Below are 12,375 nucleotides of genomic sequence, written 5' to 3' on the forward strand. Positions count from 1 at the left end.
AAAACCTGCTTTCAAGAAAACAGATCTGACAAATTAATTTACACTCAGTTTTTTTTAAGATATATATTTATTTATTTATTTATTTATTTATTTATTTATTTGAGAGAGAGCATAAGCAGGGTGGGGTGGAGAGGGAGAAGCAGACTCCCTGCTGAGCAGGGAGCCTGGTGCACGGCTCGATCCCAGGCCCCTGGGATTGTGACCTGAGCCAAAGGCAGATGCTTCACCGTCTGAGCCACCCAGGTGCCCCTACACTCGGTTTTAAATGACTAATGACCTTTTCCAGACAAAGTTGCCAGACTTAGCAAATATAAATACAGGACAACCAACCAATTTTAAAATTCAGATAAACAATAAATAATGTTTTAGGGGCGCCTGGGTGGCACAGCGGTTAAGCGTCTGCCTTTGGCTCAGGGCGTGATCCCGGCATTATGGGATCGAGCCCACATCAGGCTCCTCTGCTATGAGCCTGCTTCTTCCTCTCCCACTCCCCCTGCTTGTGTTCCCTCTCTCGCTGGCTGTCTCTCTGTCGAATAAATAAATAAAATCTTAAAAAAAAAAAAAAACAATAAATAATGTTTTAGAGTAAGTGCAGCCTGTGCAGCATTTGTATTTTATCTGGCATCCCTAACCCCTGGGTTTCTGGATTTTATCAGGATTTAGCAACAAGCCTGTGAGGCCCTGTGCTTATGCCACCGGAGGGACAGAAGTATCAAAGTGTCAGCTAAATGAAACGGATAAAGACTCCAACATGGGACTTCACATACCAGTCAGCAGATGGAGAAGCATTTGTCTGGCCAGAGCTTCCCACCGCTCCTGAATCACGTTCTGCAAGAAGGACCTTCTCCTACACCTGACCTCCATCTGTTCAAATGTTCATTCTGCTGTGAGCATCTTCTCTCTGCCATAACTCTCAGCTCTGTTCTTATGGCCCCACATCTAGTCTTTAGTCCTTGCTCTCACTATTGCTTAGATCCAGCCCTCATATTCTGCTGCCTCGGGTGTCCTCGCACCACTTCTAAGACTGGATTCCAAATAGGCCGTTCCAAGAAGGCTCTTGTTCCTGGTACAGGATGGTCCATAAAGCTTAACATCTTACAAATAATCTGTATTATCTCTGTCTCCTTAGCTATTTGCAGCTATGAAGTCACCAAGTTCTGAAAACAGAAACATCCAGAGGAATCGGAGAAAGAAGATCAAGCCACAGAATACCCATGTTCATCCTGCACGCGTCCCTCCACGCACGTACGCAAATCTGAACGTGAGTACATCGTACGGCCTTAAAGGAAATAAATTAATTCTCTGTTCTTGTTCCCACTATTCCTTAAAAATAAATCTAATTCTCTGAAGTGTTAGCCAAATAATTCAGATGTTTCTGTGGGAAGACAAAGAAATATTCTTGACACTGTAAGGCGAAACTTAATTAAAAATCTGCATTAGACATCTCTGTTTTCTCTCAAAGTTCCTCTTTGATGACATGTCACCCTCACCCTCTTCTCAACTCTTCCCACAGCTGCTCCATCCCCTGGTTCCAAACTAACTGCCTCCCTTGTCTTCTCCCCACCAACTTTCTACTCTTGATTATTAGAACAATTCTATTCTCTCTGGCTTCTCCAGCCCAGCATCCTCACACCTATCATCTCGGTCAACAAATAAAGGATCCTCCACTGAAAACAACTACCTTCATGTGTCATAACTGTGCCCTGCCAGGGGAAATCAAAGGCAACCTCGAAAGGTTAAAGGAGCCCCAGAGCAGCATTTCGCAACTAAGAGGAATAGCACAGCAAAGAGGAAATCATAGTCCCTTTGCTTTCTCCAGAACTCACTGTCGGGAAGGCTGTCGTTCAACGCTTGGGTTTTGTTCTGAAATTTAGGGATTTTCTCCCCATTTCTTTTCTGGATATGTTATAATTCTGGCCTCTATTTATTTTAAAACTCAACTTATGCAGGTGTTTGCAGTCCTTTTAAATATCTGGTAGTGACAGAGCTTATTGTTGATTGGATCTCACTGTTTCACTTACATATATTGTAACATTCTTTAGTTCTGTGAATATGTTACACTCGACAAAATGTGATTGATCTAAAAAGAATTTTAACATCATTAGGTTTTGATGTCGTGTTCCGTGATTCATTGTTTGCGTATAACACCCTGTGCGCCATGCACTACGTGCCCTCCTTAATACCCATCACCTGGCTACTGTATGATGACTAACATAACATGATTAAAAAAAAAAAAAAAGCAGCAGCAGAAACACTCAGCCAAGCCAAACTTGTTGTAAAAACCTAGTATCATACTTGTGAGCATAATAAATGTTTAATGTAAAAAATAATAATAATAAAGATTTTAACAAATATTGAAAGACTCAAAAAAACTTAATAGAAAACTAATGGGGAGTTTTAAGCAGGGAAGTGGTATAAATTAAATTAACAATATAAGAAAATAATCTGGCTTCAGGGTGGAGAACTTACTCTAAGTGGGCAACAGTAGAAACAAGTAGGTCAGTCAGAAGCCCATTGCAATAATCTAGGCCTTATTTTCAACCGTTCAGAAGTTGTGATTATTCCAAAAATAAATAAAAAATAAAGTCCCTTTATTTTATCTATAAAAACAGAATTCCATGAACTTTGATACTGTAAACAAAATCTAAGAGACAGCTTTAACTATTAGAAAATACAAAATATTTTTAAATATTTTGGAAGCAATCATGTTCCCATGACAACGTGCTAGTTACAAACAATTACTTATTTTTTAAAGGACATTCTTGACAGACTTTGCGCAACAATTTGTCCGGGAGTACAAGTTTGTGCAACACCTGGCACACACTATGTACTGAATAAATATTTCCGAAGTAGTCCTATTCATCAACTTTTTAAAAAATAGCCCCTCATTCAGGGGCACCTGGTTAGTTCAGTTGGTTAAGCAACCGACTTGATTTCTGCTCAGGTCATGATGAAGTCCCGCAACGGGCTCTGCACTCAGTAGGGAATCTGCTTGAGATGCTCTCTCTTCCTCTCCCTCTGCCCCTCTCCCCTCTCTCTCAAATAAATAAACAAATCTTTTTAAAAAATGAAATTACAGAGAACTAAAAATAAAATTAAAATAGCCCTTCATTCAGATGTTATACTCGTTGACTGACTTTAGCCCCCCATCTTAATTTCTATGAATTAAGTCTTCTACGCAGGAAATATTCTCATAGAATAAAGTACGATCCCAGCATGTATTTTAGAATATTTAAGAATAGACCAAAAATTACCTTTGACTTATAAAGTTAAACTATATAATTTTAAATTACACAAAGTATAGTAGGATTAGAGGTTACGGATGTGTCTGCAGAGAAGCTAACCACTAAAATTCAAGTTGTTTGTTTTCCTGTTAGAGGTATTGTGGTTAACGCAAAGAATTCAGTTAAACATAAGGAAGAACTTCCTGATAGTGAGCACGGCCAAAAGAAGAATGAGCACCAAGGAGAATTCTGCATCTGCTGCTCTGAGAGGCTTCATAAAGACAATAGTGCTCCATAAGTCTCACTAAATCTCCACATAAAATGCGCAATGTCATGGAGAGCACGAGCTAACATTGACTTTTCCCAACCATGACTTTTGTTTTTAAGTTTGAAAAGCAAATGAATCAAGCGAACACTATTTCAATGAGGGTTACTTAACCTAATTAAGAAAACGAACTAACCAGTTGCTATTGCAACATAAAACCACAAAAAATAAGAAGTATAGCGATTATAAATGATGATTTCTTTGCAAAGAAATACCTCCACGTATGAAAGTAATCATACTGCATTTATTTAAAAATTAATCGTTATTCTAACTTTTCATTAGTTTTCACTGATACTACTGAAAGGTAAATACTAGTCAGTCTCTTTGCCTTAAATTTAAAACTAGGAGGAATATAACAATAATCCTCAAGGCATCTTAGTAGGTAAGGGACCATTTCATTGACCCTGAATAAGAGAATCATTTAGCAACGAGTACACGCAAAGCATTGTGCTAGTAGGGAAAAAATAACTAGATCCTCTCTCCCCAGAACTTATTATCTAAATGAATATATATACACCGGCACAATATAAGCAAAACTTCTGGAGTAGCTGAACAGAGTGATGCTTGTATAGTGACCCATCCCCCAGGATCTCGTCATCAAATGATTTGAAACAACTAGAAAGAAAAAGTAATTTCTACACCAAAATATGCCCTCAATATAACTTAAAGACAGAGAGTGTCAAAACTGCAAAATAACTGGAGTTAAAGAGAAAAGTCACCGAATTACAGGGTAAGGTCTCTCACTTTTCCAACCCCCCCCCCATATTCCTATTGCAAGGCTGTGTAGAGGCAGACCAAGAAAAACCACATGGAAGAAAGGAGAGGGAAACTAGTGAAAGGGCCTACATACACTAGAAAATACTAAAAAAGCATCTAGGCAGTTCAGAGCACAGACTACTGGGAAGAATTTCAAATCTAGGAGTTTGAAGAACTAGATACCGTTTAAAGGGATTGATACAATCTGAATGGACAGCCTGGTGTAAACATAGACTGCATTTAATGAGACAGTATTTGAAATGCATAGCTCTAGGAGGAGAAAAGAAAGACACAAGAAAAGAAGATAGGCCCTTTGGAAATTTGTTGGTAAGCAAAAAAGAAGGAAAAAAGAAAAGGAAAAGTGTAGAGTCCTGCAAGACAAAAAGAACCACAAAATTTGGAGAATTCCTAACCCCTCCACCATAATTAAACAAACTGCTAAATACATAAACTTTCTATTCTTTCAGAAGAAGACACCATTAATTGAGGAATCTAATAAAACATCCTAATATCACAAAAATAAAGATGAAGGTTATGTTATGTCTTGATAAATGTATGGGTAGATAGCTAGATAGGAAGGAAGGAAGGAAGGAAGGAAGGAAGGGAGGGAGGGAGGGAGGGAGGAAGGAAGGAAGGAAGGAAGGAAGGAAGGAAGGAAGGAAGGAAGGAAGGGTGTGGGAGGGAAGAAGGAGAGAAAAAAGGAAGGGAGGGACAAAGGAAAGGCAACCAAATCCTTTCCCAGAGATCCACTGGAAGAGTTCTATTTATGTTTCCTTGGCCAGAACTGAAATTGTGTGGTGACTTCTAAGTGAGAGGGCATCTGAAATAATCAACTAGGAAGCTCTCGGATAACCAATGAACAGTGTATGTCACATCTCTCATATGTCTATCTTCACACTTGATCAGTAAGTAGTTCAGCTATATCTAAAATTATAAGCTAAAAATCAAATAATCTTAGACTTGAAGTCATTGTCTCATTACCTTCCAGCATCCATGTTACCGAAAGTCCATTGTCATGTCCATTCTCTGTCCTTTATACATGACTTGTATTTCTTTTTCTGGAAGGTCACAGTACTTTCTTTTTATCCCTGCAGTAAATTTCATGGTGAAGTGCCTTGGTTTGGAGTCTCTTCAAATCTCTAGATCTGGAACTTCATCAATTCAATTTCTACAAAGATCAAACCTCCAGTATTCATCCGGGATGGAAGAAGGTCCCTCTCGCGGTTGGGCAGGATGGAGGTGAGAAATACCTGTTCCTTAAACAAACTTTCAACCACTCATGTTGTGTTTTTTTACTAACGCCTTTGCAGCTCTCAATGCCTCCAACCCCTGAGGCCCCCAACTTCATAAATTCACCGTTAGGTGCTAGCATCCGCCTTGCAGGCCCTCAGAGTTAGCTCTCTCATTTCTGATGGCTCATCAACTCACTTCCCATCTTCAGAAAATGTGTTGACATTTCCATTTCTTGTTTTTGGTATCCTTTAGGCTTATGGCTTTTTCTCATCTTAGTGGGAATACAGAGGGAAGCAGAGAGAAATATATGTTCAGTCCTGGAGTCTAACCTGGAGTCTTCTCAATTACACCTACAGTGTGAAGAATGAATGGGGAGAGGGGGGTTGCTAAGTTGGTTGATAGTGATGGGCTACCACTGAGAGTAGGGAGACAAGAGAGACTTCCGGTTCAAAGAAATGATGATCCTACCTATGATGGTAGCAGGAATAAGGAAGAGGACAAGTCTGAGAGAAACTAAATTGACAGAAAGAGCCACAGTGATTAGTTGTAAAGGAGAGGTCTAATACGTACTGTATATCAGATTGTGCAAGTTACAATTCAACAGTAGCAAGTGTAAGTTCTAACTTCTTGCTGGGGAGATCAGCAAAGACCCCCACAGACAGGTAGGAGTTTCATAGGCGGAGGTGGAGGCAAGACATTCTAAACAAGGTGACTAATCATTACCATTTATTTTTAACAAGTGTTCTGCAAAGACTAGACCTTAGAATATTTTGAAACTGAGAAAACTGCCGTTTTGACAGATACAATCATTTTCTATCTTGCTGAACTGGGACTTATCATTTGCCTCTTAAAGCAGACCTTCTCACTGTTCCCTTTGTCCTTTAGTTCATAGCCCTAGCCTTTCATTTATTTATTTCTTGAGAGACAGAGAGAGAGGGAACAAGTGGGGAGAGGGACAGAGGGAGAGAGAGAATCTTCAGCAGGCTCCACGCTCAGCGGGGGAGCGCCACACCCACTGTATCTCACAACCCTGAGATCCTGACCTAAGCGAAATCAAGAGTTGCCTGCTAGACCAAGTGAGCCCCCGAGGCATCCCCATTGTCCTGTCGTTTCAGCAATGGCAATGCAGGACAAGTGTTCACACCTCTCTTAGGCAAGCCTGCAGGAAGTAACCCAGATGAAGATGTTGTTTTGATCATGGACTAATAATAAGTGTTAAGCTTATGTGTGTGCTTGTTTTGTTATAATAATTACATATTTTCATGATTCAAAAACTCTAAAATAAAGGTGAAAAATCCTACTTTCACTCCTGACCTCTATCTGCCCAGGTCCTGATCCCCTTCTTTTTAGTCCCCACCCTCTCTCTGGTCCCCTCAGGTATTCACTTTTATTAATGTCCCGAATAATTGTTCAGAGTTTACTTATGCAAATATGAGAAAATTAAAATGTACTTTTATTTCCCCTTGTCTTACACAAAGTACAGCAAAATATATACACTGTTCCATACCTTGCTTTTTTTATTTAATAATATACCTTGGCCATAAGCGTACAGAGAACTTTCCCATTCTTTTAAAAGCTGCGTATGATTCAACTGCGTTCAGGCACTGTGATTTATTAAATCGGTCTCCTAATGACGGACATTTTGTTGTTTCCAGCGTTCTGGCATTTTTCTTCAATGAATAATCTGTACACAGATCAGTTCTCATACTATTCAACTCTCTTTGTAGGATTAAATGTTTTGTTTAGAGATAGAAATTAGGTGTTTTAGCAAAGCTATGATCCTTCAGAGCTAGTGAAATGTTTGGCCTTGGTTTTTTTGCTTTGTTTTGATTTTTCATAAATCTGGAGCTAGACCAACCCAGGCTTAACACCAGTTGTTGCGAGATGTATGTGAGCTTCTGCTTATTTATGACTTGGCTTCCAGCATACAAAAGTAGAAATGAGAACATAGCGAAAAGGACATTCAGGCAGTCCTTCCCTGAGACGATAAAGTGAGATAGAAGACTATCCAACTGTCGGGGCTGCCCACGTGGCGTTGACGCTCCATAACTCCAGCTTGAGGTAGATTTACTGTCATTCTAACAGTATGTCATTATTCGGTCATACTCTCATTCTAGAATTGTGGTTTGTCCAGATCGTGGAGATAGAAGGTCATGAATCTTCCCTGAAGAATATGAAGTTCTTATTGTCAATTATACTGAGAATGGGGTAATTCTCAGGAAGAAACTGAGGTGGGCAATGGCGATGTTTCTCTCTGGGTTTTGAAGCAGCTGGGCTTGGACTCTGAGGTTAGCCTCTGCCAGAAGCCAAGCAAAAAGTCAACCTGGTGAGGAACTCTGAGATCTGATTTGGGCAAATGGGTTCTAAGAGAAAATAACTCTAGTATCAGCTATAACTTATTCTTTATACTATACTATAAATATAAAGGGGACAGTGAGGCATGTATCCTGGAGAAATTCTGACACAGGTGCACAAGTGAACAAGCAAAAGAATATTTAGGGTACCATTGTTTGTCATAGAAAAAAAACTGAAAGAATATAAATATTCATCCGTGGAGAACTAAATGAATTGCAGTATATTTATATAAAGGAACTCTCCACATAACGAAAATAAATGAAATTAAGTTGCTTATATTTAGAAAATGTGGATTTCACAAAGATGACATTGAGCAAAAATGCAACTTGCACAAGAGTGTATATGGCTTGACCATTTTTCTGATAATGTACAATGTTTGAGTCATGCATATGTAGCAAAAGTATAAAGAAACGCACAAAAAAAGAAACAATAAGTTCAAATGCTGGGTACATTTGACAGGCGCGGAAAGGGATAAAATCAGGGAGGGTACAAGGAGGGCCTTAACGGGGAAGTACATGAGTGTACTCATAGTATACCTTTTATGTATCTTAAATATTTTGTAATGTATTTATCAGTGTTAAAAAAAATTACATCTCCATCTTTGTAGTGCAATAAGGATTTACAGAGAAGTGGTCTTAGAGTGAGGGTTTACACAAAGTTGAACAATGAGGAAGAGCTATGCCAAGAAGACACTGTCTCACAAGCCCTTCAGCAATAGAATGTCGGCAAGATGAAAAGAGCAGAAGAAACAGAATGATTTTTATTCTGGATTTGTATGAGATAGAAATCTGGGAAACTATTAGAAAGAGCTGAAAAAAAATGAAGTCTTCCAGCTATGACTGGTTAGCTTATATTAGGCCAGCCCGTCCACTGACAATTACTAGAAAAACAGTATAAAACATTTTTTAATAATTTGTTTAAAGTATCAGGCAGTTACCAAGGCAGCAAGAACCAAGATCTAGAAAGAAGGAAAGCTCACTGAGGGTGAGCCAGTCAGCTTCAAGGTTTGTTTGAGGCGTGTACATTTAGAAAGCAGAAACTGAGAAGCTGGGTTTTTTAAAACCCTGAGGAACTCAGGAGGTAAAAATTGAAGTTCCAAAGGAAAGGGAGCCTGGAAAATACCCCAGGTTTTTGTCTGGGACTCATCAAAAGCTTTTAGTCAGCGAAACCAGCCGAACTGCTTTCTACAGCACCCCCGGAGAGATCGTCCACAGACCTGGCAGTAAAACTGTTGAAAACCAAATACAAAGAGAATATTTTAAGATCTTCAACGGGAGAATCAAAAGGAAACTTCTCCATCAAAATTATGGAATTCAGAAAGCAATAGAATAATTTTTTCTAAGTGCTGGGACGGTGGGTGTACTGCCAATCCAGAATTCTATGCCTTTTGAAAATGTCCCTCAAAAATGAAAGTAAAATAACTGATTTAAAAAAAAAAAAAAAAAAGGAAAGAAACTAAGATAGTTACCAGCGGACCCACACTGAAGGAAAATCAAAGTTCTCTGGGCAAATGAAAATGATCCCAAATGGAAGCATGGAAATACTAAAGAATGAATAGGTAAATATGTGTGTAGGAATATTGATGGCATGAAGCAAAAACCTAATGTTTAATAAGGTAGTAAACCTATGAAGAAGCAAATATACATGTCAACGGTCCCAAAAAAGGTATGAGGGAAGTAAATAAATTCAAAGTATCATATAGAGCTTTTATTGTCTTGGAAATGTAAGAATGCAAATATATTTTAGACTTTAAGAATTCAAAGATGCATACTGTGATCCCTAAAGAAACTCCTAAGAATAGTAAAAGACAACAAATGAGTTAATGGAGGAGGAGGGATGTATTTCATTAATTCAAGAGTAAGCACAGGAAAAAAGAAAAGTAGAACAGGTGAGACAGATAGATATAAATGGTAAAATTGTGGGCAGGGAGTTTAAATGAAAGGGATAAAGTATTCCAACTAAAGACAAAAATTGTCAGTCCACATTTTTCAAACAGGACTCACCAAAAGGAGTTTGAGGAAATGGCAAAAAGTTATTTGGGGGGGCACCTGGGCGGCTCAGTCGTTAAGCGTCTGCCTTCGGCTCAGGGAGTGATCCCAGAGTCCTGGGATCGAGCCCCACATCAGGCTCCTCCGCTATGAGCCTGCTTCTTCCTCTCCCACTCCCCCTGCTTGTGTTCCCTCTCTCACTGGCTGTCTCTTTCTCCGTCAAATAAATAAATAAAATCTTTTTTTTTAAAGTTATTTGGGAATGAAGTCTAGGAAGAATGCTGGGATATGATAGACTGTGAGAATAAAAATACTCTTCTAAAGACTTTGAAGTTTGTTCTGTCAATTAGAATTAATCCTGGAGCAAATACTGCTGGTCCCAGTCTCTGTGCTGGAAGGTGATGGGTAGAAACCTGAAGAACCAGCTCAGGTGTTACGCAGGTTCTCATTTAATTAATTACCTTGATCAATGTCCCACAATCTCCCCCACACCTGCCACAATGGAGTTTAGGGCTTGTAGTTTGGTGCAGTGATTAAAAGTGGACTTAGTTGGCCTGGATTCAGAGCCCTCCTTGTTATGTGATTTGCAGCATTTCAGTTAATTCTGTGTATTGGCTTTCTCTCTCAAAATGCAGGTAACAAGATTTATTCTCTCATAGGATTGTTGTAACAATGAAGCATTGCTTGACAATGCTTGGTAATTAATAAGCACTGCATAAATAATAGGTATGATGCTGCCTGTCATAGCCTTCATTGCTAAGGATACCTCCCATCCCTGTTCCACCCTTCTCCCATATGTCTGGGCTTCTGCACTTTTTTGTTGAAATGATCCCATCCTAATTCCACCTTCCAGAAGTTTCATCAAAATCTGGTCCGGAGATAGGCAAAGTCTTGCACACGAATACATACAGCAGCATTATTCATGATAGCCAACACGTAAAAACAACCTAAATGTCCATCAACTGGTGAATGGAGTATCTATAAAATGAAGTATTATTCACCAATAAAAGGAAATACGGGCACATGTTATAAATGGATAAACCTTGAAAACATTGTGCTAAGCGAAAAAAGAGCCAGTCTCTCTCTCACACACACACACACACACACACACACAAAACATATATTATATGATTCCATTTTTATGGAATGTTCAGAGTTGGAAAATCTATAGCAACAGAAAGTGAAAACAGAAATTAGTGGTTGTCTGTGATGGGTGATGGTAAATGGGTACAGGAGTTCTTTTAGGGGTGATAAAAATGTTCTAAAATTATTTGTGGTAATGGTTATACAACTCTATGAATACACTAAAAACCATCAAATTGCATATTTTAAATGGGTGAATTATATAGTATATGAATTATATCTCAATGAAACTGTTTTTTAAAAATCTGGTCCATAGAACATTTCCTTATCTGAACTGCATCAGAAAATAGCACATAGAAGTGATGGGACTGTATACATCACACAGGAGATGCAGGTGAATTCATTCAAACAGAAAAAAACGGAGTCACGATGGAGGGACAATAAAACCTATTTACCTTGTCATTTGCCTAAGGTCCAAAGCAACTTAATGAGAGAACTTGTCCTCCCAGCTCAGTAATTCCTGTCCTTAGGAAGTGAGACATGGTTTGGTGTTTGGTTTTGCTTAATGAGTTAAAATAGAACATAACATAAAACTTACCATCTTGGCCATTTTTAAGTGTAGGGTTCAGTGGTATTAAATACATTCATGCTGTTGTGCTGCCATCACTACGATCCATCCCCATAACGCTTTTCACTTTGTAAATCTGAAATTCTCTCTCTATTAGATAATAACTCTCCATTCTCCCCTCCCCCCAGCCCTTAGCAGCCACCATTTAATTTTTGTCTTTACTATTCTAAGTACCTCATGTAAGTGGAGTCATTTAATACGTGTCTATTTCACTTAGTATAACGTCCTCAAGGTTCATCTATATTGTAGCATGTTGCAAAACTTCTTTCCTATTAAGCCTGAATGATACTCCATTGTGTGTGTGTGTGTGTGTGTGTGTGTGTGTGTGTGTGTGTGTGTAATGCATACTGGATATATATATACGGATATATATATAAAATTCTGGATCCTAATCCTTTATCAGATACAGGATTCACAAATATTTTCTCAGTCTGTGGGTTGCCTTTTTACTCTGTGGACAGTGTCTCTTGATATGCAAAATTTTTAATTTTTATGAGGTCCAATTTGTCTATTTTTTTCATTGCCTGTGTCATATCCAAGAAATCATTGCCAAAGCCAATGTCTTGAAGCTTTTGCCTTATGTTTTCATCTGAGAGTTTCATTGTTTTATTTTTATTTATTTATTTTTAAAGCCTTTATTTATTTGACAGAGAGAGAGACACAGCGAGAGAGGAAACACAAGCAGGGGGAGTGGGAGAGGGAGAAGCCGGCCTCCTGCTGAGCAGGGAACCCGATGCGAGGCTAATCCCCACCCTGGGATCATGACCTGAGCTGAAGACAGAC

The sequence above is a fragment of the Ursus maritimus genome, unplaced genomic scaffold (genome assembly GCF_017311325.1).
Source record: "Ursus maritimus isolate PB19 unplaced genomic scaffold, ASM1731132v1 scaffold_2, whole genome shotgun sequence".
NCBI classification, from domain to species: domain Eukaryota; kingdom Metazoa; phylum Chordata; class Mammalia; order Carnivora; family Ursidae; genus Ursus; species Ursus maritimus.